General features: G+C 39.7%; 1 protein-coding gene across 1 annotated transcript in view; it reads left to right on the forward strand.

Moving 5' to 3' along the window:
• The window catches only part of DACH1 (dachshund family transcription factor 1), an 806874-nt gene that overhangs the window by 612971 nt on the left and 167512 nt on the right, over positions 1-26391 (forward strand). The window lies entirely within an intron of this gene.

The raw sequence follows: 26391 nt of genomic DNA on the forward strand, positions 1-26391 counted from the left end.
GCAGTTCTGATGGAAGGGACATACCAGAGTCTTTCCTTTAATGGGGATGTAAGAATTACACAGCTTTGTTTCCCCAAAAGCGTGAAGCTCTAGGGTCCTTTTTATTATGGCCATTCTTTGGCAAGGAGTGATTACTAGAGGCTTATGGCTCTTTGTAAAAATAGCCTTTCTTCAGAAATAGACAGTATGAAGGCAGCTGAAGGCAGAGAGTATATGAGACTCATAAGTCTATTGCCATGCATTACATTCCCATGGAGAGCCCCATCTCAAGGAGAGACTATTGGCAGTATTTCTTTAGCCTGTTTTCACTCATTTGCTTTTCAGAAATGTTTCTGGGTTTTGTTGATATGCAGCTGCAACCAGCCAGTTAAAGAGGAACTTTTGTTTATTAATTTTCATTTATCATATTTAAAGACCACCCATCCCCTTCACAGAGGGATGAAGGACAATGTACCAAAGCAAAACACCTCAGCTTCTCCGAAATAGTCAAAAAAGCAGGGAGTTAGTTCATGAGTACAGTTGCAACATCTATAGGTGGATAATAAATCACCTTGAAATAACCATGCAGTATCTTGAAACTTGAAAAGAGAAATGGAATTGGAGTACATGAGTGGTGTCAGCTGAGGAAAAGATCTCCCGAGGGATCCTCAAATGTGGCCCTTTTATGACTTGTGGACTTCAACTCCCAGAATTCCTCAGCCAGCGTGCCTGGCTGAGGAATTCGAGGAGTTGAAGTCCACAAGTCATAAAAGGGCCAAGTTTGAAGACCCCTGGTTTAAAGGGTGCCTGATGAGTGTCATGCTGACCCTGCATGGAGTCCAAAACACTGGCACTGATGATGTTCCCTAGTCAGGTTATGAAATGTCTATGACTAAGCTCAGAGAACAGGATTCTACAACCATGCTTCCTACTCACAAACCAACCAACGTTATGTATCTGTAGTAGACTGCAGTGAATAATGGCTGGGTGATGGTTTATTTTGTTCATTTTATTAATTAGTATTTCTACGTTGCTGTATTCCCAGTAGCCTGAGTGGCCCAGGATTTGATGGAAACTTAATCTAGACAAAATAGAGTTGTTGATAGGAGATGGTAAACCATACTGTTTTACAGCCTCCCTCCCAGAATGATAAACTGGGAGATGAAATTTCCCAGTTTCAGTTTAATTTTGTGGAAGAAATTGTCTTTAAATCTGGAGTTCGCTTGGGATAAAGTTCATCGAGAACAGGAGAATCTCCATGTATAAAACCCTTCTAGTGGTTGATTGATTCATCTGTACTTATTGTTGGTCATGTCAAGTTGAAAGGAAGGTCCAACCTCTTTGCTTGCTTTTTTAAAATAATCCGTAGACAATAAGGCCACACACAAAATCCCTAGACCAGGGGTAGGCAACCTTGGCTCTTTTATGACTTATGGACTTCAACTCCCAGAATTCCTGAGCCAGCCATGCTGAGGAGAAAGGGAGAGGTTTCCAAGCTGAGCCATGCTGGCTGAGGAATTCTGGGAGCTGAAGTCCACAAGTCATAAAAGAGCCAAGGTTGCCTACCCCTGCCCTAGACAATATGGCCAATCCTTTCTAGTATCTATAGCCCTGTTATGGGCTTGATATTTTTTTGCCCACATTCTGTAGAACTCAGTAGTTTGTTACTGAAATAATAAAATAAAAAGAGAAGAGAGGTTTCTGGCTTCTTTTCCCCAGCAAATGCCCGACAGGGCTGAAGAACTTTCTAACCCAGGGGAAGGTTAGGAAAGATTTCTTTGGGTGTGCAAAGTCCTTTCTGCATCTCTGCCCATTCCACTGAAACCAGTGGAGGGTTAAAACGTGATTTCCAGCAACTGTGATTTTTGCACAAAATCCTCGCTGAGAGCTAATGTGGTGAACTGTGCCCTGTGTTGCAGGACAATAGCTCAGTGATCCTTATTGTGTGTGAGTGGTGCCCTCCAGAAACAAATTAATTCAATAATTAAAGGCTGCTGTGATTGCATATTATCCATTCGTAGCCATGTCTCTGAAGGATACCTGGTGTGAGTTGCCTTTAAGAGGGGGACCAACTCCTAAGGCTTCTCTGAGACCATTCCTTCCTCATGTACCTTCTGCAAGCCAACCGTTTTGAAGATAAGTAGAGGTGTGGCCATATCACTTGAGGGCAGGATTTGTCTGAATTGGCTGATGCCTGGCAAAGGGCTGAAGGAACAGCTTGTGGCTCTTGGTTCCCCATGGAGAAGGGATTATACAGCCCAGTGTAACTTCTCCATAAATAATGGGCAGCAATCTAATTGGTGGTATGAAATGTCCCACTTTCTCTGCACCAGAGCTGCTCCTTTCCATCCAGTCGTCCCTTCTTCCAAGCCTGCTTCTGTTTCCCGTCCCCTCCGTCTTCAGCGATGGAGAGGAGGGAGGGTCACCTTAATAATAATAATATAATAATAGTAATAAAAATGATAATAAGTTGGAAGGTACCTTGGAGGTCATCTAGTCCAACCCCATGCTCAGGCAGGAAACCTTATACCATTTCAGGCAAATGGCTGTCCAGTCTCTTCTTAAAAACCTCCAGTGTTGGAGCATTCACCACCTCTGGAGGCAGGTTGTTCCACTGGTTAATTGTTCTAACTGTCAGGAAGTTTCTCCTTAGTTCTAGGTTGCTTCTCTCCTTGACTAGTTTCCATCCGTTGGTTGCTTCTTGTCCTGCCTTCAGGTCCTTTGGAGAATAGCTTGACTCCCTCTTCTTTGTGGCAGTCCCTTAGATATTGGAACACTGCTATCAAGTCACTCCTCACTCTTCTCTTCGTTAAACTACACATACCCAATTCCAGCAACCGCTCCCTATATGTTTTAGCCTCCAGGCCCCTAATCATCCTTGATTCTTTGCATTGCATGGAAGCCTTGTTGAGTTTCAAACTGTTCTCAAATTAAAATTTAGAAAGATTCCCTTATTTCTAGACCTTCTCTCAGCCTGATCTCTCATCGGTTCCTTTTTATCTGAAAAGAAAACCAATGCAGGGAATGGGTTTGGCCCTCGATCAATGGCATGGCTGAGTCATTTCACTATTATAATCATGATTTGGGATTACAAATGACTTTCCTTTTCGGCTAGGTTGACAGCGTGTGCTGATCATTGGATCTCATTTATGTCATGCCTTCCGGTGTGACGGAAGGCTTTAAAGTAGCTAGCCAGATTTTAGTAAATCACAGAGAAACAAGGCAAAGGAGTGGGTGCTTAAAGGAAATACTACCCATTCCTGCTTTTTAAAAGTAAGAAGAGTGAACAATCAAGCTAATTGCAAGCTAATGCCACCCCAGCCACGGTGATTAATAGGAAGGGACTGTGAAATTTTTTTTGTGATTATTGTTCAGTCACTTAAGTCATCTTCCACTATATCCCGGTGTTTGCCCAAATTCATGTTCGTTGCATCAACGATGCTATCTAAACCAGGGGTCTTCACTTGTGGACTTCAACTCCCAGAATTTCTCAGCCAGCATGCCTTGATGAGGAATTCTGGGAGTTGAAGTCCACAAGTCATAAAAGGGCCAAGTTTGAAGACCCCTTCTAAACGATCTCATCCTCTGCTGTCACACTTGTCCATCTTTCCCAACATCAGGGTCTTTTCCAATGAGTCCTCTCTTCTCATTTGGTGGCCCAAATATTTGGGCTTCAGCTTCAGGAAATGTCCTTCGAAAGACTAGGCAGGATTGATTTCCTTTAGGATTGAGAGATTTGATCTGTTTGGAGTCCAAGACACTCTCAAGAGTCTTCTCCAGCACCCCAATTTGAAAGCATCAGTTCTTAGGCACTCAGCCTCCTTTCTGGTCCAACCCTCACAGCTGTACATTATTACTGAGGAAAACATACATCTGACCATAGTTAGTTCAGATCACAAGGAAGTTGGCCACCTCAGTACCATTGTATTCAAGCCTTGTTGGGTCGCAAACTATTCTAACAAATTAGAAATATTTCCTTATTACTGGAACGTGTCCTCTGCAATCAGGTCTCATTTGCAGGGATGATTCATCCATTCTTAACATCCATATCCGTGACATTACAAAGTTCACTGGTCCAGATTTACACCTAGTTAGCATTTGCATAAGTTTGAAACAGAGGGTTTTTTTTAATCTAAAATCATAAATTTGAAAGAACCCCTTGTAATATATGTCCCTTCTAATCTTGAAGATTTGTTAGCCAATCTCAAATCTAAGGCATTAGGGATGTTAAGGAAAATTTACTGGGTGTTGTTGTGTTTCTGACTCTTATTCTTATTTACATCCCAATTTTGGTTATTACAACGTTTACTCCCTTTTAATTTCATCTGCATAACGTTGACTATGGATATGGTTTGAAATACATTTTTAAAATATTTTTTTTTCATTTTCCTGGTATTTGCTTCTTTTTGTTAGACAGCTAGAAAGTAACAGGAAACCTCTTCTGAAATATTTACTGAGGTTTGCACAGTTTTTAGTAATATTACTTTCAGGTGGGGTTTGGGCGATGGTCCTCTTCCCTGTTTATAAGAATTGGAAAACCGTCAGGATGATGTAATCTGACCTTGGTACAGAAAGGAAAGATGAAACAAAACTTTCAAGATTAGGAACTCTGGATTTCAGTCATTACAGAAATGGGTAAAATCTTCGATCAGGAAATCAGAATAAACTGTGAATTAGCTTTGTTGGAAACATTCGCTGAGGACATTGAGAAAACAAAAGCTAAAAAGTTGGTTGTAACGAAAATGGAAGCTGGGAATTCTCTATACACAGAAATTAAACTTGGTATATTGTGACGGCATAAAAACCAACCCATTGATTATTTCTTCAAATGGGACAATGTGAACTGATAAGTCTTTTGGAGATAGACTAGAGTGGACACTTTACATGGAGACTCTTTTCACCCAAAAATATCACCACCCATCTTTGTGGCAAACACCTGCCTCCTTTTAACCATCAGAATCAGAAAGGTACTTGTAAGGCATTCTAAAATTAATAGATGACGATTTAATTAGAAATATTCCTTATAATAATTTTTAAAGATTTAATAATAAATCTTAAAATTACTACAATTCTGAATGTGTCAACATTTCTGAGTTCTAAGCAATGAAATCTGTTTTTTTGTTTTTCTGTTTGTAGTTAATAAATATAAATAAATTCATACTTAAAAGAAACAAGACAGTTCATTAACACAATTGCCCTTAAGTGCTGTCTCCACTGCTGTTGACCCCAGAAGGCCCGCCTCATTCTTGGAGGCAATGAAGCAGATCAGAAGATGACTGGAGCACCAAGAGTGGAAACCTCAGCCAGAAGACAAATGTGTTCAGATTAGAACTCATTATTGTGATATCATGCAACAACATTGCGTCTTCAACAATCCACAAAATTAACTTCGGTAGCTTGGTGGCTTTGAAAAGCTATCCTAGACCCCACAAACACTGGCAGTGCACTTGAGAAGTAAAGTTATTCTTCTCTGTCGTGAAACTTATAATGTCCCGATTGTCCCATTTGTTGGTTTTGTGAGGTAATTTTCAGTTTTTAACGCCTGAAGATGTGTAAAAGAAGTTAGTGAGCCTGATCTTGCAGCTTCTTGACTTATATCTTTCTTAGTAGAGAATATTCAATGGGCAGATCTCAGTAGGATCAATCTGTCTTTTCAGAAGAAGACTATATAAGGGACTTACATTATATTATATTATATTATATTATATTATATTATATTATATTATATTATATTATATTATATTATATTATATTATATTATATTATATTATATTATATTATATTATATTATATTATATTATATTATATTATATTATAATATTATATTATATTATATTATATTATATTATATTATATTATATTATATTATATTATATTATATTATATTATATTATATTATATTATATTATATTATATTATATTATATTATATTATATTATATTTTAATGGGACTTATATCCCGCCCTATCTCCCGAAGGACTCAGAGCGGCTAACAACAATAACATATAACAGAAATTAAGATAAAATTAAAATAATATATAATTATATAATTATATATAATTATATTATATTAATATTCCTATTCCTGTGAAGAAGTGCCTGTGTTTGTGTGAAGTGTCCCACTGGCACATGCAGCAAAAGAAACTCCTGGGACATTGTTTTTTCCAAGAGTGTAGCTTTACGGATACTTCCACATAGGTACAGAAGAAGCGAAGCCGGTTCTGAGGTTTTCGCACACAAAAAATAGCCTAGGTAAAAGTTCCCCTTTCCCCCATGGGCCACCCACTGTCCACCATTTTGGGAACGGTCTGCGCCTTTCAGAGATTTCCCAGCATTCGACCTTGAGGTGTAGAAATTCTCTCAGGCCACAGATGGTGAATTCCAATTCCTCAATTCCCTCCCAGCTCTTTGCAGATTCCAATTTCTCCACTTTCCCCCTCCCTAGTTTCTGTCGTCTGGTTGCAGGCAAAGAGATGTATGAGAAGTCAACCATGACAGTGTGTTTGTGCATGTGGGCACACACCACACTCACATACATGTTCCTCCAAGTCATTGTGGTTTCTCTGCATCTGCTGAAACTGATTCGTGCAGTTTTCTTGGCAACATTTGCGAAATGGTTCTCCGTTGCCTTCTTAGGGCTTCGAAAGAATGACTGGCCCAAGGTTACCCAGATGGCTTTGGGCCTACTCATGGTCTCTAGTCCATTTCCTTAGCTGCTGCACTAAGCTGCCTCTTGAGTAGGGACTGCTTGCTTAAAAATTATCCTTTTCCTGAAAGTCTAAAGGTGTTGTATGTAGGAAGACCTGTCAAGTGGGTCCAAAAAATACATCAGGAGAAATACTTTCTTCCAGACCAATTTTACTGTGTTTTATTTTGTTGTTGTTGTTGTTTTTGGTTTGTACGTCTGATTTCTACTGCACCCCCTCTAGTGAGAGTTACAATTTAATTGAATTTATTTGCTTTTTGACATCACGTCCATGTTCTGTTCCCAATGATGCCTTCTGGTTTTATTTCCATTGCTTATTGTCAACATTTTGTACATTTCTTTGCAATTTCTTACTTTTGCTTGTTGTTCCTATGATAACTTAATGTGATTCCCCTTAACAGAGCTTACATTATAATCATTAGGGTCTTTATTTGTGTTGCTGGTTGTTGTTGTTTTTTTAATTGTGTGTTTTCCTACCCTGGGTCTGCGATTGTAAATTGCTTTATAATTTGCTGTTTCAGGTAAGGTTTGGAAATATTTCACTTTGTGTGTGTGTGTGTGTGTGTGTGTGTGTATTGACAATGCGGAAGCGGAAAAACGTCTGCTGGTTGAGAATCAAGCAAACCTTTGATTGGAAACATAAATTTACCCACTTGAAATGTTTCTAGTGTCTAGCATGGATCAATCCATCTTTTCCCAAAGGGTAAAAGATTCATTTTACTGCTTTTGTTTTCTCTCTTTTTTATTTTCTGGCTGATCCTTAGGAATCAAAATCTATCCTCTTTGCCGCTGAGCATAGACTTGTGAATTTTGCCTCTTTGAAGTTAAAAACTATTCCAAGTGATACGAGATTTACTTGAAGTACATCTCTTTCTCTCTGTGTGTCTGTCTCTGTATCTTTCTCTCTCTCTCTCTCTCTCTCTCTCTCTCTCTCTCTCTCTCTTTCTTTCTTTCTCTGACTTTCTCTTTTTTCTCTCTTTCTTTCTCTGTCTCTCTTTCTCTTTCTCTCTTTCTTTCTCTTTCTGTCTCTCTTTCTCTGTCTCTTTCTGTCTCTCTCTCTCTCTCTCTCTCCTTCCCTCCTTCCCTCACCCTCCCTCTCTATTCACAATTTCTCTTTTTGTTCCATTTCTGTTGATGCTTACTCTTGATACCGGTGTTGAGGATGTCAGGTTTGTTGCTGTTAAGCCCTATTCTAGAGTTACCTGGTTTGTTTTTGCCGAGAAAGCAAAAAGCGAGCAGCTAAATGGTGCAAACATGAGACTGAGCATCCATGTTGGGACTTAGAAAGCAAAAAGGGACATTTTGTTGTTGTTGTTTATATGTGATTTTCAGCTGTTATGGTCACTACACCACACAGATCCATACAGATGCTCAGATTTTCCTAAATCATTAGTTCTTCTCTTATCCTGCGTGTAGACATATAGGTTCCCCAAATATTTCGCCATCTCTACAAAAATGCAAGGCAGTAAATCATGTATTATCAGGAATATCCCCAAATGGCTTTATTTCCCTTCTCTCCAATTGCAGATATGCTATTGCTTTCTTACTCCTGTCTGTCTGTCTGGCCAATTATTTAGCTTTCATCTATCTAAAGTTTTGATGTCCAAAGTTTGTATTAAATCATCAAGGCTTTCATGGGTTCAGTAGGGTTTTATCCTTAAGAGAACTTTTTAAAAAAACAAGAAATCCATTACAAAATTATCGGATGACACATGGAATGAAACATGCCTCAATCATGTTGGCTCTGACCTATCTCTTCAGGGTTAATCATGTGAAGAAAAAATTTACATATAGAAAAGACTGGATAGCCACGTGTCTGGAATGGTATAGGGTCTCTTGCTTGGGTAGTGGGTTGGTCTAGAAGACCTCCAAGGTCCCTTCCAACTCTGTTATCCTGTTATTAAAATTTCTCTTAAAATGGGTTTGGAATCCTCCATTCAGACAGATTTGTAATGCTATGGCATGTCAAATTAAAATTCCATTTACATTTATTCTAAGTGTAAATAAGCCTGGATTATACCAAATAAAGACTGAAAAGTCCCTAAGACTAGGGATTTTTGTGTTAGCAAATGCTAAACAAAGTCAATGCATCTTTTTTTATTTCCTTGTATGTGTAACACCTGATTCTGTCCATCTATAGTTTATTAATAAAAATTGTTGGGGTTGTTGTTGTTGCAAAGCCAGTCAGTGTTTCATGCATTCTACACTAATGAATATATTTATGAGAGTTCTATTTATTGATTTTATTTATATGCCCACCCAACTTGGACAAAGCAACTTTGGTTGGTTTAGAGTTGGGTGATAATGATGATGATGATGATAATGATGATGATGATGATGGAAGGGACCTTGGAAGTCTTCTAGTCCAATGGCCCTGACACACAGCATAAAACTTAGAAGCTTTCCAAGTGACTTGGCTGAGTGTTAGCTCTCAGCTCAATTGATTTTGCTGAATTTTCTCTATCTTGAAGTTCTTGCATTGAAAAAATACAGAATGCAATAGCTTAATAATAAATGTAACATTTCTTGTTAAAACTCCTAAATCTCATACCGTGTTATGGCTTTCCCATTCTTTAAAGGGTGCACGTGTACCAACATTGAAGTCAGTTGACTGGGTATAGACAGATTTATTTCTGAGTAACCATGCATTGTAAATTATTTAAGTGAACAATATCAGGTGGACTTTAATGGAGAGATTGAAATGTAGTTGTTACAGCTGGAAAATCAGAAATCTCAATAATTAATAAACACTCAAAGCTAAAATATTGGTTGATCAACATTGCGTTTAGCCATTATAGCCGATGCTACAGTATATATTTATATAACTGTCTTAGACACACACCCAACAAACATGTGAGTAAATTTTATATAGATATGAGTTATGAAATATTATATATAAGAGAGAGAGAGAAATAGCATATTCTATAACTTCTACATAACTCATGTAAAATCTGCTTTTCTAAATACATCAAATTATATTATAAAAAACTGTAACAAATTATTTTTAAATTTATGCAGAGTTTTGATCTCTAAATAATGAATATATTTCAGTTCCATTAGATTCAGAAGTGAGCAGTCAACACTTAGGCTTTTGGAAAAGTAGTTTCTGACTTTATCCGTTCTGTATTTTAAGACTTTAATGCACATTGGTCTACCATATTTCATCAAGACATCAAATTGGTTCCATGGTACATAAATGTTTTATGCAATATTCCGCAGAGAACATTAAATTAAAATCACAAAGGGTTGACTGGGCATTTTGCACCCATATCTTGCAGGGAATCTGCAGAAATTCTTCCCACTCTTGTCTCTTGCTGTGACCCTGCTTAACATTAAGCAGGTGATTTGACGAAACGTAAATCAGCATCAAATGCCCTGCATGAGGCAGCCGAGTGATTCAAGGAAATTATCAAAATGGCAACACTCAACTTGGTGCTTGGGGCAAATATAAGCTGACAGTATTTATACATCAAAACTTCACTCAGTGTAAGATTGATTTCCTTTCATTTTGTTTATTTCCATTCCCCGTAGCAAGCTCCGTTTGTCCTGCAAAATGTTCCCTGCATCATTAGGCTCTCAAAGGATGCATTTTAGCATAGAGACTTTGCTCAAGCTTGCAAAGATGGCAATCCATTTGAAAAAAATAAATATTGTTTTTTTTCCCCTCTCTTTTCTTCAAGGTACAATCACAGTGGTACAGAGGAAGAACCTCTGTCTCTACAGGTAGTCCTCTATTTACAACTGTTCATTTTAGTGACTGCTCAACGGCCCTGAAAAAGCACCCCCATGGTCACATGATCAAAATTCAGATACTTGGCAACCGGTTCATATTTATGACGGCCGGAGTGTCCTTGGGTCATGTGGTCACCTTTTGTGATCTTCAGACAAGCAAAGTCAATGGGGGAGTCATATTCCCTTAACCATGTTGCTTACTTCACTATAAAGGTAAAGGTAAAGGTTCCCCTGCACATGCGTGCTAGTCGTTTCCGACTCTAGGGGCCGGTGCTCATCTCCGTTTCAAAGCCGAAGAGCCAGCGCTTGTCCGAGGACGTCTCCGTGGTCATGTGGCCGGCATGACTAGACGCCAAAGGCGCACGGAACGCTGTTACCTTCCCACCGTAGTGGTCCCTATTTTTCTACTTGCATTTTTACGTGCTTTCGAACTGCTAGGTTGGCAGAAGCTGGGACGAGTAACAGGCGCTTACTCTGTTATGCGGCACTCGGGATTCGACCCGCCAAACTGCCGACCTTCTGATCAACAAGCTCAGCGTCCGTAAAATGGGGCCAAGCTAACTCAACAACTGTTCTGCTTAGCAAAAGAAATTTTGGACTCCGTTGTGATCATAAGTTGAGGAATACCTAGATTAATAATACTTTTGTTGTTATCAAAAGTTAAGACCACCAAGGAAGAGTGCAATTAAATCGAAATTGGGGTGGTAGTCTGCAAGATATTTTTCATGTATTTGGATTAAAGTGCAGTGACTCAGTCAGAGGTCAGAAATGAACTTTGAGGTAAAACGTAGCATGTCTTTTCTTTCACAGTTGCCTCTTATGCTGCTTTGAAACATGTCAAAATAAGTCCTCGGCAGAGGAATTTGAAAGAAAGGCCGGGTTTTTGTTCCTTATGTAAATGGAATGGAGTGTTTTACAGCAGGTTTAAGGTTTTTATAACTCTGAAGTTGTTAACAGCCAGCTGGTTTGTATCTGTTTTTTATGGTTATTCTTGTCACAGGCAGCCTCCACAATTTTTAATTATATTTTCAGTATGTCTTTTCCCTCCTCTTGAATCCCACAGCTACTCTTTTATTTAGATTTACCACCACCCCTCCCCCTCCCCAAATGGGGAAGGGATTCAATCTTGAGCAATATGATCCTACGCTTACTTGTTACTTAGATCTCATAGGCAAAAATTTGGGGTCAAGATTGGTGGTAGAGAAACTGAGATCTGGGATCTTCTATGAATAAACGTGGGATGTTGTGTAGTTTAGTACCGATAAATGATTGTCACCCTGTTGCTGAAAATAATAATAATAATGGCCAATTTTCACATTTTATTGATTTTGTCATGGAAATTAAGTTTAGCTACTCAGTTCAGGCTGTTAGTTCTGTCCAAAGGAGTTGTATCTGGCAAATTTGATTATACAGCAACTTTTCCTTTATCTCCAGCATGTTATTTATAATGCAATTAATATCATAAGGTTCAAGAATAATCAGGAAGTTGTTGCTTTGTGGCAAAGTGGCGAGATTTCCATCATCCTAATCCACTTTGGCACACCTATAAATAAATGTGTGGAAAAATTGCAGCTTTCACTTCATTGCTGACTAAACTCAATTAATTAGTTTGGCTTGTATACAAAGGATGTGTTTTATTAATTTATAAAATATTTTATTACTCAGATTTTATTTATTTATTTATTTATTTGCACTTGTGTCAGAAATACCTGTTGTGATTCAGCGTCAGCCTGTGATACCAGCAGCTGAGTGATGATTCTGAAGAGGAGGAGGAGGAGGGGTTTGGAGAGCCTTTGGTGTCAGAGGGAGGCTCTGATGCACTGCAGGACTCTCAGCCTGGCCCCTCCCATCATGTTCCTCATCAGACTCAGCCATGTGAGCACGAGGTATTGGACATAGATGATTCACAGCTGGATCTATTCAGTGATGCTAGGAGCAGGAGGCAATCCAGCAGAGTAGAACAGAGAAAGGCAATGAGGCCACTTGGTGAGAGGAGGAAAAGGCAATGAGAAGCCATGCCTTGGGACTGCTGATGAAAGAGGAAGGTGTGGGAGGTGCTGGTTGCTGAAGGCAACTGTTTGAAGATCTTCTGCTAGAGTCCTGGTCTGTTATTTCTGTTTAACTCTTGTTTGAACTTTTGGTTTAACTCTTGTTTGAACTTTTGATTTCTTTGTAAATAAATTTGGTTGGGTTTTTCCAGCCCGGCCCTTTTCCAACCCCTAAAAAGGGGTTGTCCCTGACATTAAAACAGGGCCAGTCATAGGCTGCAACAGAACAGTACCAAGGTGCTTTTGGGTTAAAAGGATTAGCTGGTGACATCACCATTGCCCTGGGGATGCCCGATTGGGGGGGGGTGTCCTTTCATGTTTTCAACAGGAGCTGGAGTAAAGGACAGGAGCTCAACCTCATCCCCATGGCAGCTTTCAGGTCTTGAACACTAGCTTGCAAACCTGCCCAGTGTTCCAGCCACTTTAGCCACCATGTTCCTTATCGAGTAGAAATGGACCTTTTGAAATGGCACTTTGGGAACTGAACCAATACTTTTATAAGTATCATATGGGTTCCTTAAAGAAGGATCCTCACATAACATGAGTCCTCTTCATTTCCATTTTTGTTAATCCATAGGACCAAAAATGCTCTTTCAGGAGACAACAATCTGTGGAAACTGCAGGAATACTGTGCTTTCCCTAAAGCTAGATATAAAATGGAAATTGCTTGGGATCTTAGTAAATGAGTTCTATTGATCAGTTCCAATGGATCCTGTAAAGAAAAGATACATGCAGTGGTGGGATTCAAATATATGAACAACTGGTTCTCTGTGTGGATGCTGCTTCTGGAAGTCCATTCTGGGCTTAGGCAACAAAAAATTAGCTACTGGTTTTGCCAAACTGGTGCAAACTGGTTGAATCCCACCAACTGGATACGCGGCAAGATACATAGTCACAACTGTAAATGATGAAATATCTGTGGAGTTTTAGCACACTTAGTCAATGGTTCTCCTCTCGTGTCCTTTGAAGATGACGTCTCCACAGAGCACAAAACAGACAATATTTGTTTCAGCCCTACCGTCAAAGCATTGATTTGTGTAACAGAATTTCATTACTTGAACGGTCTAAAATCAATATAGGTATTATTATCAAAGTTAATATCTACAAACATTATGGCTCCAAAGACAACTTGTGGTACTGCTGTATTATAATGTATGTTGTTGGCTGCTAAAGGTTAAGAAGCCTTTGTTTCTACTTACTTATGTTTAAATGTTTGACAGAATTTGGCTAAAGATTTAAACCGTTCTGCTTAAGCCAGGATAACAATATTCAATCTATTGACTAGGAGGGAATTGCAGAGAAACGTGCTTTGACTGCTTCTGAATGAATTTTAAGACTTGAAAAGCGGAGGTCAATTGATTTGTTTTGCTTTAAGAGAAATAGTTTGTTAGAGCTTCATATGTTATCAGAGATGGGGAAAGGTTAATAAACACATTGCTTTTGTACACATTCGTATTAAGTTTTCATGCTCTATGAATTTATGTTTCCTTTCGAAAGCTGTCCTATCCGAAGATTTCTCAAAATGTTGTTTGTATTATAATACTAATACTAATACTAATACTAATACTAATACTAATGCTAATAATGCTAATGCTAATAATAATGCTAATAATAATAACAATAACAATAACAACAACAACAACAACAACAATAATAATAATAATAATAATAATAATAATAATAATAATAATAATAATAATAATAATAGAGTTGGAAGGGACCTTGGAGGTCTTCTAGTCCAACCCCCTGCTCAGGCAGAAAACCCTATACCATTTCAGACAAATGGTTGTCCAGTCTATTCTTACAAACTTCCAGTGTTGGAGCACCCACATTTTCTGGAGGCAGGTTGTTCCACTGATTAATTGATAAATGTTATAGGAAGCAGGAAATAGACCTTGCCTCCAAGAGGTGATGTGCAATGTAATATATTTTTCTTCGATCAGCTTTCCCAGATGAAACAAGATACAATCACACATGAGTCCTTGAAGAAAACTTTGAGAATTTTACATAGAACAGTTCAAAACAGAAAACCGAGAAGTAGCTATGCTATGTAGCTTATCAGTGGGTAAAATCCTATATTTACCTATACAAGGGGAGAAAATAGAAAAGTAGGGATTTATCAAAAGTTGAGGAACCTTAATGTATAGAACCATTCTATACCTATAAGTCCAGAATAAGGAGGAGCAGAAAAAAGCATGTTATGGACCCTGTCAGCTAAAGGATTCTGACTGAGTGTTCTAGACCAGGGGTAGGCAACCTCGGCTCTTTTATGACTCGTGGACTTCAACTCCCAGAATTCCTGAGCCAGCATGGCTCAGCATGGAAACCTCTCCTTTTCTCCTCAGCATGGCTGGCTCAGGAATTCTGGGAGTTGAAGTCCACGAGTCATAAAAGAGCCAAGGTTGCCTACCCATGTTCTAGAACAGGGGTGTCAAACTCAATTTGATTGAGGGCCGCATCAGCATTGCGGTTGCCCTCAGGGGGCCAGGTGGGTATGGCCTGGGTGGGCGTGGCCTACTGGGTGGGTGTGGCTAGAGTGCATATGGCCTACTGGGTGGGCGTGGCCAGCTCTACATCGTTCGCCTCAAGGGTGCCTATGGGGGCCTGGGCAGGAGTGGGGCAGATCTGAGGGTCTCTGGCAGGAGGAGGGTCTCTGGGCCAGGGCAAAGGCAGTGGGAGCCGTTTCCTTACTGTTTCCAGGATGGCTTCATGGGGCCTCATGAAACCACTTTGTGGGCCGGATCTGGCCCCCGGGCCTTGTGTTTGACGTCTGTTCTAGAACATTCTCTGTCATTGCCTTGCCCTACAGAACATCTTGCCTCCTGTGGTGAGAATGGCTCTCACTCTCGTCGTCTTCCAGAAGACCATTAAGACCTGGCTCTGTCAACTAGCAAAGGGATCCAGCAGTGATAGGCAACCCTGGGGGAAGGGCAGTGATTGGTGGCTTGGGAACTCACTCTTTTTTTTAAAAAAATGTCTATTTCTGGAAGGATTTCATTGTCTTTTTACTTGCAAGCTGCTCAGAATCACTTAGATTCGATAAGCGGTACAGATAGTCCTTGACTTAACAACCTCGACTTAGTGACCGTTCAAAGTTACAACAGCACTGAAAAAAAGGTGACTCATGACCATTTTGCACAGTTACAGCCTTTTTTTGTATCACCCCTAGAATCATGCAATCAAAATCCAGAGACTTGGCAACCGGTTCATACTTATGACCATTGCTGGGTCCCAAGTCGTGTGGGTCACCTTTTTGGGGCTTTCTGGCAAGCCAAGTCAATGGGCAAGCCAGATTCACTTAACGGCCAGATTATTGATTTATCCACTGCAGTGATCCACTTAACAACCGTGGCAAGAAAGGTTGCAAAATGGGGCAAAACTCACTTAACAAATGTCTCACTTGACAACAGAAACTTTGGGCTCAAATGTGGTGGTAAGTTGAGGACTACCTGCATATAAATGGGATCCATCCATTGGGTTTGGGTTTTAACATAGCTTTTAATTACTGTATTATATCGGGCATAATTATTTAATCTTTTTTAACTTTTGTATTTTGTATTTTCATATTTATTGCCCTGTACACCGCCCTGAGTCCTTCGGGAGAAGGGCGGTATAAAAATTTAATAAATAATATCAATATCAATATCAATCGTGGAGGCAGTGCTTTTCCTGTGGCAATCTATGAACACAAAAGTTGGGCTTTGAAAAAAGCAGGAGACTTAATACTTTGGGACTTTGAAGTTGGAGAAGATGCTTGAGAAGCGAGTGAAGAAAACAAGCAGATGGATCACGGAACAAATACATTCTTGAGGCACAAATGAGTAGGCTCAAAATAGCATCCACTATGCAAAGATGTAGCTTTCACGAGAAGTCTATGAAACTGGGAAAGATGGGACGAAAGAGAAGAAGGGAACAACCTCCAGGTGGATTGATTTCCTTTTAAGGAGACAATTGTTACATTATCAGAAGATCTAAAAGTCCAGGTTGGGAACAGATCAACCTGGAGAAGACCTATCTTTTTAGTAGCTAAGGGTCAGCTCCGAATTTGGGCATATATCAGAAAGTAGAAATGACAAAATTAGGCCAAAGAGAGGGATTTATCAACATTCCAGTTTTATATAAACAATTGTTTTGTAGCTTTCTAGTCTGACATTTGTTCCAACACACTCTCTCCAATGGACACTTTAATTCAGTGTGTTTATCATGTTTCAGCTTCTTGCTCCCAATTATGAGTTGTTAATAGTGCAGGGAACAAATTGCATAATTAATGCACAGCAGGGAAAAAAGGCAGCAGAAAAACAAAACATATTGTTTAATCATACACAGATAAGTTTGGGCTGTTCTTTAATTACTTCTTCTTTAGTTACATAGTAGTTTGATGAAAAAAAATAAATAAGGAAGCTTTGTGACAGGTGAAATTCTTACATCGTCCAGGATGCTGTCAAAATTCCAGAAAGCAGAGGGCCAACTGTAAGTGGCATATCCAAATGTTTGATTTAGAGGCAAGCTGCCAAAATAATTGTTTGCTTTTAAAGTCAAGAAGGAAAATGTTCTTGGAAATGGTGAAGGTACTGGATTGCGAGCAGGGATTTTCAGGTTGAGGTCCACCTCCTCATTAGTGAAATTGACTTCCAATGTCTATCCACTTACCAGTGAAGCTTCTTATCCTATTATTATTAAGAATTGTGTGAGAAGTGTTGTCTACGTTGGACTAATCCCACAGATTGGCAGACAGGACTCTGCGTAAGATTGCTTTGGGTCAGTTTGGAAGCGGTGCTTCAGAAGAAACAACAGCAGGAACAGAATACTTACTATTCTGTAACTCATTAAAGTAGCTGGACCTCTTTGCAAGATTGCACTGCTGCAGAAATCCAGCCCACCATCTGGGAGGGGATTTGGGGGCAGCAAGGGGTGCTCAGTGACTGGTGAGCTGGGTTCATGAGTTTTTGGGGGGGGTTTCCCCCCCCCCCCAAATCCCTTTTCACCTTCTGGCAAACTGCGTTTCCGCTGTTCATTAGAATTCTGTTTTCTGCATTGTGTTAAGATGAAGGACATCAAGGGTTGTTGGGCTGGGTGAGAAGGAGTTGCATTCTCTCCTTGTTTTATGCCAGAGGAAGGACAACACTCTGAGAAGCGGGGAAGCTTTGCTTTGTAATAACAAGGGCATCGTGATTTCATGGATGCTCTAAATGCAAATAGCAGCGCTCTATGGTTGAGCGGGCTTCAATTTCCTCTGGAGTAGCTTCAGAGTGCCTTGAAGCTGCAGCCTTCTGCTGAGGAGAAAGGACGGGGGGGGGGGATTGGGAGAAGTAGCTTTCTCCAATTGGGGCTCCTTCCAGATATGAGGATTTCAATTCCTAGAATCCTTAGCAATAGAGCTAGTGACTGGATAATTCTGGCGGTGGGAGGTTAGGAAAGCTGAGATAGAGTCGCATGTAAGGACCACATAGACTGAAGCTTATCCACCTTAACCCATACAATAGAAATATCATTTCTCTTTTGTTTTTCCTTTTGTAGCACTGTCACTGTACATATCCATACTGCCCAATGCTAAAAAATATTGAGGGAAGTCAGCTCCCCAGATAAGGAAATATGAAAAGGGCAGGAAAATATATTTCCTAAAAAGAAATGGAAGAACCAGGAAAGCATGCCAGTTTGCTTAATAGCCCTAGCTCTCCCTCCCCCAAGTTCTATAGACATGCAAATGTAAACCATCAATAAGGTTGGAGTTAGAAGCTTAGGAAGACAAAGGCCTAACATCTACATACCCCAGACCCAGGAAAGCAGGATATGACCTTTGGACATAATAGGATTGACCCACAACCATCAAGAATACCAGCAAGGCACACTCAGAAAGGCACACAGGAAATAGCCTCAAACAGGAACAGGAAATAACCAAACAATCCAGGGGGTATAAAAACCCATGCCCCACACGTGCTCAGTCCTTTCCTGCTGGATCCATCTTTCTGTCTGGCTTTCCTCTGCAATAAACTGTAACCTTCTTCCCAAAGCAGTCTCCATGTTGTTTATCCCCGGCTTGGATGGAACCATGATGAAGACTTTTCTTCCTGCAGTATAAACGTGGCCTCTGAATTGCCTCCATCAATTAAAATGCAGCTATAAAATCTACACTACATATTGGGTGAATTTGTTCACTCAGTAATTTAAAAGGCAGCTATAAAATTCACACTAGCTCCTGAAAAAAAATACCTTAGGGCACGGGTTCTCAACCTGTGGTCCCTGCGGAGCCCAGGGAAAGGGGGCTACAATGTCATCACAAGGGGTCCACAAAGGATTGAAGAAATGTTATGATTTAAGTCTTGAGTTAAGATTTAGGGGTGTGTGTCTGTGGTCATGGTCTATGTCCACAAGAGAATTAAAGGGCGGTCCGTGGTGAAGAAAAGATTGAGAACCACTGACATAGGGTCCAAAAGCCTAAATGGAAAGACTTCCTGAAAAGAGGATCGTGTCTTCTCACTATGAAGACTTGTTCCCTAGTCCATGTTGTCCTCAGTTCTTGCCAAGGTGGGACCATGAACAGACCCTCTCTAGATGTCCACAAAAGAAGAACAATATTAGTTGAGGCAGTCCTTTATCTATCTCCGTGCTGTGCCACAAAGAGGTTGAAATGAAATGACCACTACTTTGAACTGAGACCACAAGCAGTCCGGTGATAAATGGATTTTATCCCAAGCACAAACTGGGTTTTCTCTGCTGACCTTCAGGCCACTCTCAGGCCTGATGAAACCCAGCATAAAGACATTGCAGTTAAGTGTGTGGCAAAAAAGGGGCAAGGATCACCACTGTCAAATAATCAGAAAAGGGAAGAAAAAACAAATCTTTGTTTATTGGTGAAGCATTGGCAATTTGTTTAGAGCAGGGGTGTCAAACTCAATTTCATTGAGGGCTGCATCAGCATTGCGGTTGCCCTCAGGGGGCCGGGTGGGTATGGCCAGGGTGGGTGTGGCCTACTGGGTGGGCATGGCTAGGGTGCGTATGGCCTACTGGGTGGGCGTGGCCAGCTCTACATCGTTCGCATCAAGGGTGCCTATGGGGGTCCGGGCAGGAGTGGGACTGAGGGTCTCTGGCAGGAGGAGGGTCTCTGGGCCAGGGCCAAGGCAGTGGGGGGGCATTCCCTCACTGTTTCCAGGATGGCTTCATGGGCCGCATGAAACCACTTCGCAGGCCGGATCCGCCCCCCGGGCCTTGTGTTTGACATGTCTGGTTTAGAGAGGCATCCAACTGTATTAAATGAGAATAAATTTCAAAACAATACACATTTTGGAGAGAGTTTGGAGAGATATGTGGTGCTTTCTGTCTTTTTCCAAGGCAGAAAAATGTTTGCATCTGTGAAAATTTTTTGTTTTAAGTCTCCTTTCCATATCAGTTGATTAGTGTTGATGTACACCTTTCAATAGATCAGGACACAAAATTCCACATTTACAACAGACTGTTTTTCCCTTTCTGCAAAGATGGTTTTCCGGCTCCTCTTGGTCTCTTTTAAAGTATGCATTTTTGCTTAATATACTGAATGCTTTGTCTTCTAAAGTTTGTGGGGGGTGGGATTTGATTTTTATTTTTTTAAAAAAAACTGCTTTAAAATCACACATGGCTGTAATTTAAGATTTTTGTTTTAACCTCCTTGTCCGTAACAGTTGAAAGAAACCTTCAGTGAAACTTTATTAACTAAACTAGACCAATGCCTGAGGCTATAAAGATTCATTTATTATCAATTTCTTGACTGTTTTTCTTCTTCTGTTTTTTGGTTAAACTCCTAGTGTAAGATAATACCTCACAAAATTAAACCTTTGACCTTCTCTAGAGTTAAGTCGCCTTTGATTAGATAAAGTAACAATTTATAGCCCACCTTGTGGGTCTGGTGAAATGAATAATGCAGCAGCTTGAAAAATGACTAAGAATCTATTGCGTGAGAAGAGAGGACTGCTTAGAAAGAGGACGGTGTTAATTGAATTGTTTTGATTTGGTATGCACATCTGTAAGACCTCAGAAAATGCATTCCTTGTTTGTTCTATGTGATATCACTGCATTTTGAGAACACTTCCCATTCATTTCATTTTTGGGTAGCATCTCATGACTGGACATGGCAATGTTACCCAAAACTGATTTTAGTGAAATTTACTTTTATTTATGGAATGTCTGGCAGGAATAACATCTGGAAGAATAAAGACATCAGCCTCAAAACCAAATGCAGATTAGCTAACTCAGTAATTTTCCCAGTTGCCACTTATGGCTGAAAAACCTGGACTCTGAAAAAGGCAGGTAGGAGTAGGTTGGATGCCTTTGAACAGTGGTGCTGGAGGTAGCTGTCAACATTTGAGAATCCAAATAAAACTCCAGGTTCATTCTCTTTCCGAAAAGCTTACTGTTTACTGAGTACACTGCATGGTTTTGTCGAGGTAAAACCAACTCTGAGGTTCCAACACCAATTCATAAACTTAAACATTAAATTTCCCAGCCAAACCCCAAATGTCTTACATAATCCATATCAACAAGTTGAGTTTGTTATGGGAACCATCTGCTTCAAATCCACACCTGTTCTGGTGTCTTTGACAAAGCTTCAGGTTCCCATGGTCTTCAGCTGAATCAAAATTTAGTTTCTCCTTCTTACCCACTTTAAAGTAACACCTCCCCCCTATTAATCTAAAGGCAAGTTGAAACAGAGAGGCACATAGCTGCCAAAGTCCCATCCTTGACAGTGACTATTATGCATCCCATGGACTGCAAAAATAATCAAAGAAGTCGTAGAAGATGAATCTCACTGAAAATATTATTGGAAGCCAACATCTCCAGAGGCTGTCTTACTTTGGCCATGTCATGAGAGCTGACTCATTAAAAAATAATCAAACATGCTGGGACTGAAAGAGGAGAAGGGGCTTCCCTAGTACCTATTGGCTGAACACTATAAAGAATGACACCAGGATGATTGTGGTGCATCTGAAGGAAGCCGTGTGAGACAGAGGGCCATAAGAGTGCTGATTCCTAGAGTGGCCGAGGATCAGATACGACTGAATGGCTGACAACGACAATGACTTCTACAAGTCAAGCCCATTATCCCTTTTCTGTTCATTTATTGAGAGTTGAGCCCTCTACATTAAGTGATTTACGCTAAAGAATAGGTGGGCGGAAAGCTCTCCCATAAGAATGAAAAAGAAGAAGAAGAATGATATGCTAGCTGTTCTTAGAAGAAGACATATAAAATCTATATGTAAAACCTGGGGTTAAGCTGGAAACAGGTTCTCCGCAGGTATATTTCTTGGTTCTATCTGCATATGTAAAAAGTTAACATCAAGTATTGTCTGACTGATCAAGGCTTTAAAACTTAATACTGTACAATCTCTAAGACCGGGCAGCCAAAGGATGTCACCAAGTTGGATCCAGACTTAAATCAGGTTTTAAATAGACAGAGTGGAAAGAAAATGGGACAAGTTGACCATAAGGAATTTAAATCTCATGGGTTTTCATGGGATGCCCACCGAACCTGCTCTTTTGCATTTGTGTGTATGTGTGTGTGTGTGTGTGTGTGTGTGTGCTTTCCTCTGTGTCAGCCCTGGTTCCTGTGGTTTATCATTCAAGTAAGCACCTCCCCAATAATGAAAGGAATGAGAAAAAACCCAAAATGAAATAGGCAGAGCATTATCACACATTTATAATATTTAGCACGCAGCAAAGAGATTTAGCAGCTGTTTAAAATCCAGTTCATATTGTGTTCTCTTGATAAGAACAAATGAAACATACCACATTTACCTAAAAGTAAATGGACCAGGCAGTCTTTCTTAATCCTCAGTTGACTGAACTGATTCAATGGACAATAACTGTTATGTATTGGGCTTGTGGTGTTACACCACATGCGTTGCTGGAGCAGCTAACGGCTCTCCAGCAACCCAGACAAGCCGTCTCCGGTCCTGCAATTGGTCAGCCCCAGGCGGCAAGAGTGGGTTCAAACCTATTGGCTGCCGCCTAGGGGATAGAGTCTAGACTATATATTGTGGCTGGTTGCGGCCCAAGTTCCAGTACGGTTCCAGCCAGAATAAAAGTATGAGTTATTCTGTACTCAGCCTCGTGTCATCATTCCTGCTCCTAAGAGCCCACGACTTAACAATGACAATAATAAGGTGGCCATGAATTTAAGACTGTCCCTTGAAACTAGTACAGTGTTTTAGCTGGTCAAGCTACAGTTGTGAACACCAGCTGAATTCAGTAGGACTTCCATATGATTGACGCAAAAAAGCGTGTGAGAATATATAGCCGTATCTCTGTAGGCCTACTTATATTGTCCAGAAAATCAAATCACTTTATGATAATTAAATGAATAGTTACTAATTAAAATTAATAACTGCAGAATAAAGAACTTTATTTGAAAAAAGTAAAGTATTTTTTAAATAATTTTGTAAATTCCTATATGAGCAGAAAAAAAAATATTATTTGATATCATAGTTGTTCCCAAAGGAAGACACTGGCTGGCAATGCAAGCTAAATAATAATTGGGGAGGGGACGCACATTAATAGAAACAAATTTTTTTTCAAGAGAGTTTGATTTTGTATTAAAAATATTTTATTATGAATTTACATTCACATTATCTCTTTTTAAATTTTGTAAAGTTTAACGTTGGCAGCGAACCTTTTGAAACAGATGATGCAATAAAAATCCTTTGTTAAGTTATGTGAAGGAGAAGATTGGTTGAGGCCTCATTTAGTGTGTGTGTGTATGTGTGTGTGTGTGTGTGTGTGTGTGTGTATTTGCGTGTGTTTGTATGTGTTTGTTTGGTTGACAGTGGATGTCTAGCTGAAGTTGTGATCTGACCTGAGGTGGAAGACTTTAAAGATTCTTGAATAGAGTTGTAATTCAAGTTCACTTCAGCTCTTATAAGACTCCTTAAACAGAGTTTTCTGCATGAGTCATTGGAAGGGAAGGTTCCTTCAGAACTACAATTATTGAGCAGGATTTTACTTTTTGATGTTTTGCTTTGTGAATAGAATTATGGAACAAGATTAATTGCACACAGTAAGAGCTTTACATGGAGAGCTGTGTGTGATAACATTAAACTTCTAAGTCTGTCACATGGGGGAAGAAGCTGTTAGGTTTAATGAATAAATGTAATGCCTAAAATGCCTCAGCTATTATTTTTTTTTAATTCCTTTACTAATGATCTTTATTGAAGGAAAACACACACACACACACACATACACACAGCCAATATTTTCTAATTTTATCCATTGGTTGGGGTAGTAGCAATTTTTGTATTCATTTGCCTTGCTAATCTTCCGGTTCCACAGAAGTAAACAATAGATTTCATAAATTAAAAATTATGTGCTCCAGAACATGCATCTAAAGACTAAAAAAAAACACAAAACAAGGCTGTAAACATTTATGACTGAGACAAACTAGATTGTTCAAACATTGCCATGATGCATCCTGGATAGCAATATGGCAGCGATATCAGTTAGAATGCAAACAAGGTTTTAAATGATACAGCCCTTCCATTTCAGCTGCAGAATCTACTTTGCACCATCTGCCTATCAGATGGTTAGGAAGCAGGGCTGCGTATTAATGCCACATGCTGCCTCCTCCTCCTAATGGTTAGATTCATATTGCTAATGGCTGTGCAAAGCACTGTCGATGAAATTTCTGTGACGCTGGAGTGATGAGATATTTATAAAGTGGCTTGTCTCACTGAATAATCAGCAGGAAAAATGCTAGACATAAACAGATTATCAATTTCGGGATATTAATGATAACTGCAATAGGGTGGCTTTCTTCACCGTTATTTACATCCTTCCCTCTGGATCGCCTCCCACACCAATTCCACTCAAACTAAATAATAATAATAATAATAATAATAATAATAATAATAATAATAATAATAATAATAATAATAATGGAATTTCAAATTCTCTTTGCAAATAACTTTTCTTTGGGTGTTTGTGTGTGTCAAATCCTTAATGCAATATATGTCTCCTTTATTATTATTATTTTTTTACAAATACTTCAAGGTGGTGAACATACTCATCACGCTTTCCTCCTACAACAACCCTAAGTAAATAGTGAGATTTAGACATAGGGGCAAATGAGTGGCGTGGTGGCCTAGTGGTAAAGATGCTCGGAAGGTTGGGAGTTCAATCCTAGGCAGTGGCAGATATTTCTCTATCAAGGTGCAAAGAGAAAATATCTGCTGCAAACTCCACATAGGCATCAGGAAGGGCATCTGGTCAGCAAAAGCTCAGTTCCATTCAGTCGCCCTGACTCTATCTCGAATTAAGGGGATTACAGGGCCGTAAAAAGGGAGACATAGGGGCAAATAGCTGGGATAGCGAGATTGTCTTCCCCCTTTCTCTCCTGAAAAAAGATGGTATAAATATTTCATCTCAATGTACTTCTTGATAGACTTTTCTACACTGGTAGTATTTGGTGTCCCCAGTTTCTGGATTTTGCAAATTATTGTTTGCGGTTATGACATTAATATAGCTTCTATTGTTCTGATCCTTTTTTCAGAGGTAGGCTGACATTGAAGTTCTCATACCCCAGAACAGAACCTTCCTAATTAATTAATTAATTAATTTTCATGTTCACAAATCTGACCTTGAAGGAAAGAATTCTGGGCTGGCCTAGAACATTCTACCCGATTCATAAAACGATGCTTAGAACAGATTCTCTCAATGCTCAGTTCCTGAAATAAGAATTTCTATCTTAGCCCTGAGCTAAATTTTAGGACTTTCCATGTAAGGGCCTGTATTTGTGGCCGTCAGTAAGCCTGGACTCTTGATCGGTCCCTCATATCCCAGAATTTTCAGCTTCTTCTGAATTTTTTTGGAGGGTTTTGTTTATTTATTTTATTTTTAAAAAAGAAATATGTTAAAATTTACATTGCATGTAAATTCTGATGTATTTCAGTGTTCCTGATTTCCAGCAGTTGGAGGAAAGGGGTATCTGGGTTCCGATGGCATATCACCAACCTTAAGATTGAACTAACAGAGAAGGGAAAGGAACAGGCATAGCCTAAGCAAATCTTATACATAACACAGTTTACAACAAACAAACAAGCAAACAAACCCTTTCCTTTCATTTCCTGGTTTAGACTAGGAGGTATGTCTTCTTTTGAATGTGGAACTCAGAACAGTGTCTACCCCTTGTCAGGTTAAAAACGTAACGGCCCAAATCTAGAATTAATGGGCCCAAATCTAGGGCCCAAATCTAGAATTAATGGTGGCCCCCAGGGGGAGGGCGTTCTCTGTGGGCGCGCCGGATTTATGGAACCATCTTCCGGTCGAGCTCCGGATGGCGCCTGATCTCCGCTCCTTCCGGCGCAATCTTAAAACCCACCTTTTTGAACAAGCTGGCCTGGCCTGGCCTGATGGGATGGGGTTGGGTTTCATAAATTGGTCTTAACTTTTAATTTGTACTAATTTATTACGGGCATTGCTGTTTAATTACTTTTTAATAATTTTTAATTTTTGTATCTTGTTTGTATTATGTATTGCCCTGTTCACCGCCCTGAGTCCTTCGGGAGAAGGGCGGTATACAAATTAAATAAATAAATAAATAAATAAATAAAAAATAAATAATTCTTGAGAACATTCCTTGAAATCAGTTGAGTTAGAGATAACTAATTTAGTTTATTCTAATTAAAGATGACCGTCTGTAATCTCCATGATTTCATCTAGGAGAGTGTAAGTAGGGCTAAGCAGGATTGAAGCTAATAGACTAAAAACAGAAGGAGGCCTTTTTTTTTTACACACAACTTATTTGGCCACGAAGGCCCTGAGAAGTTTGCTGTCACTTCCAGATGACGATTTTTCCTCCGTCCCTTTCCGCCAGCGTGTTCGTTCCTTGAGAACTTGATCATGGTTTCCGGGAAGAGGGTAATGTCAAAGGGACAGTGCTGAGAAGTTGTGATTTCATGGTTGTTA

The sequence above is a fragment of the Vipera ursinii genome (assembly GCF_947247035.1).
Source record: "Vipera ursinii genome assembly, chromosome: 4".
NCBI lineage: Eukaryota > Metazoa > Chordata > Lepidosauria > Squamata > Viperidae > Vipera > Vipera ursinii.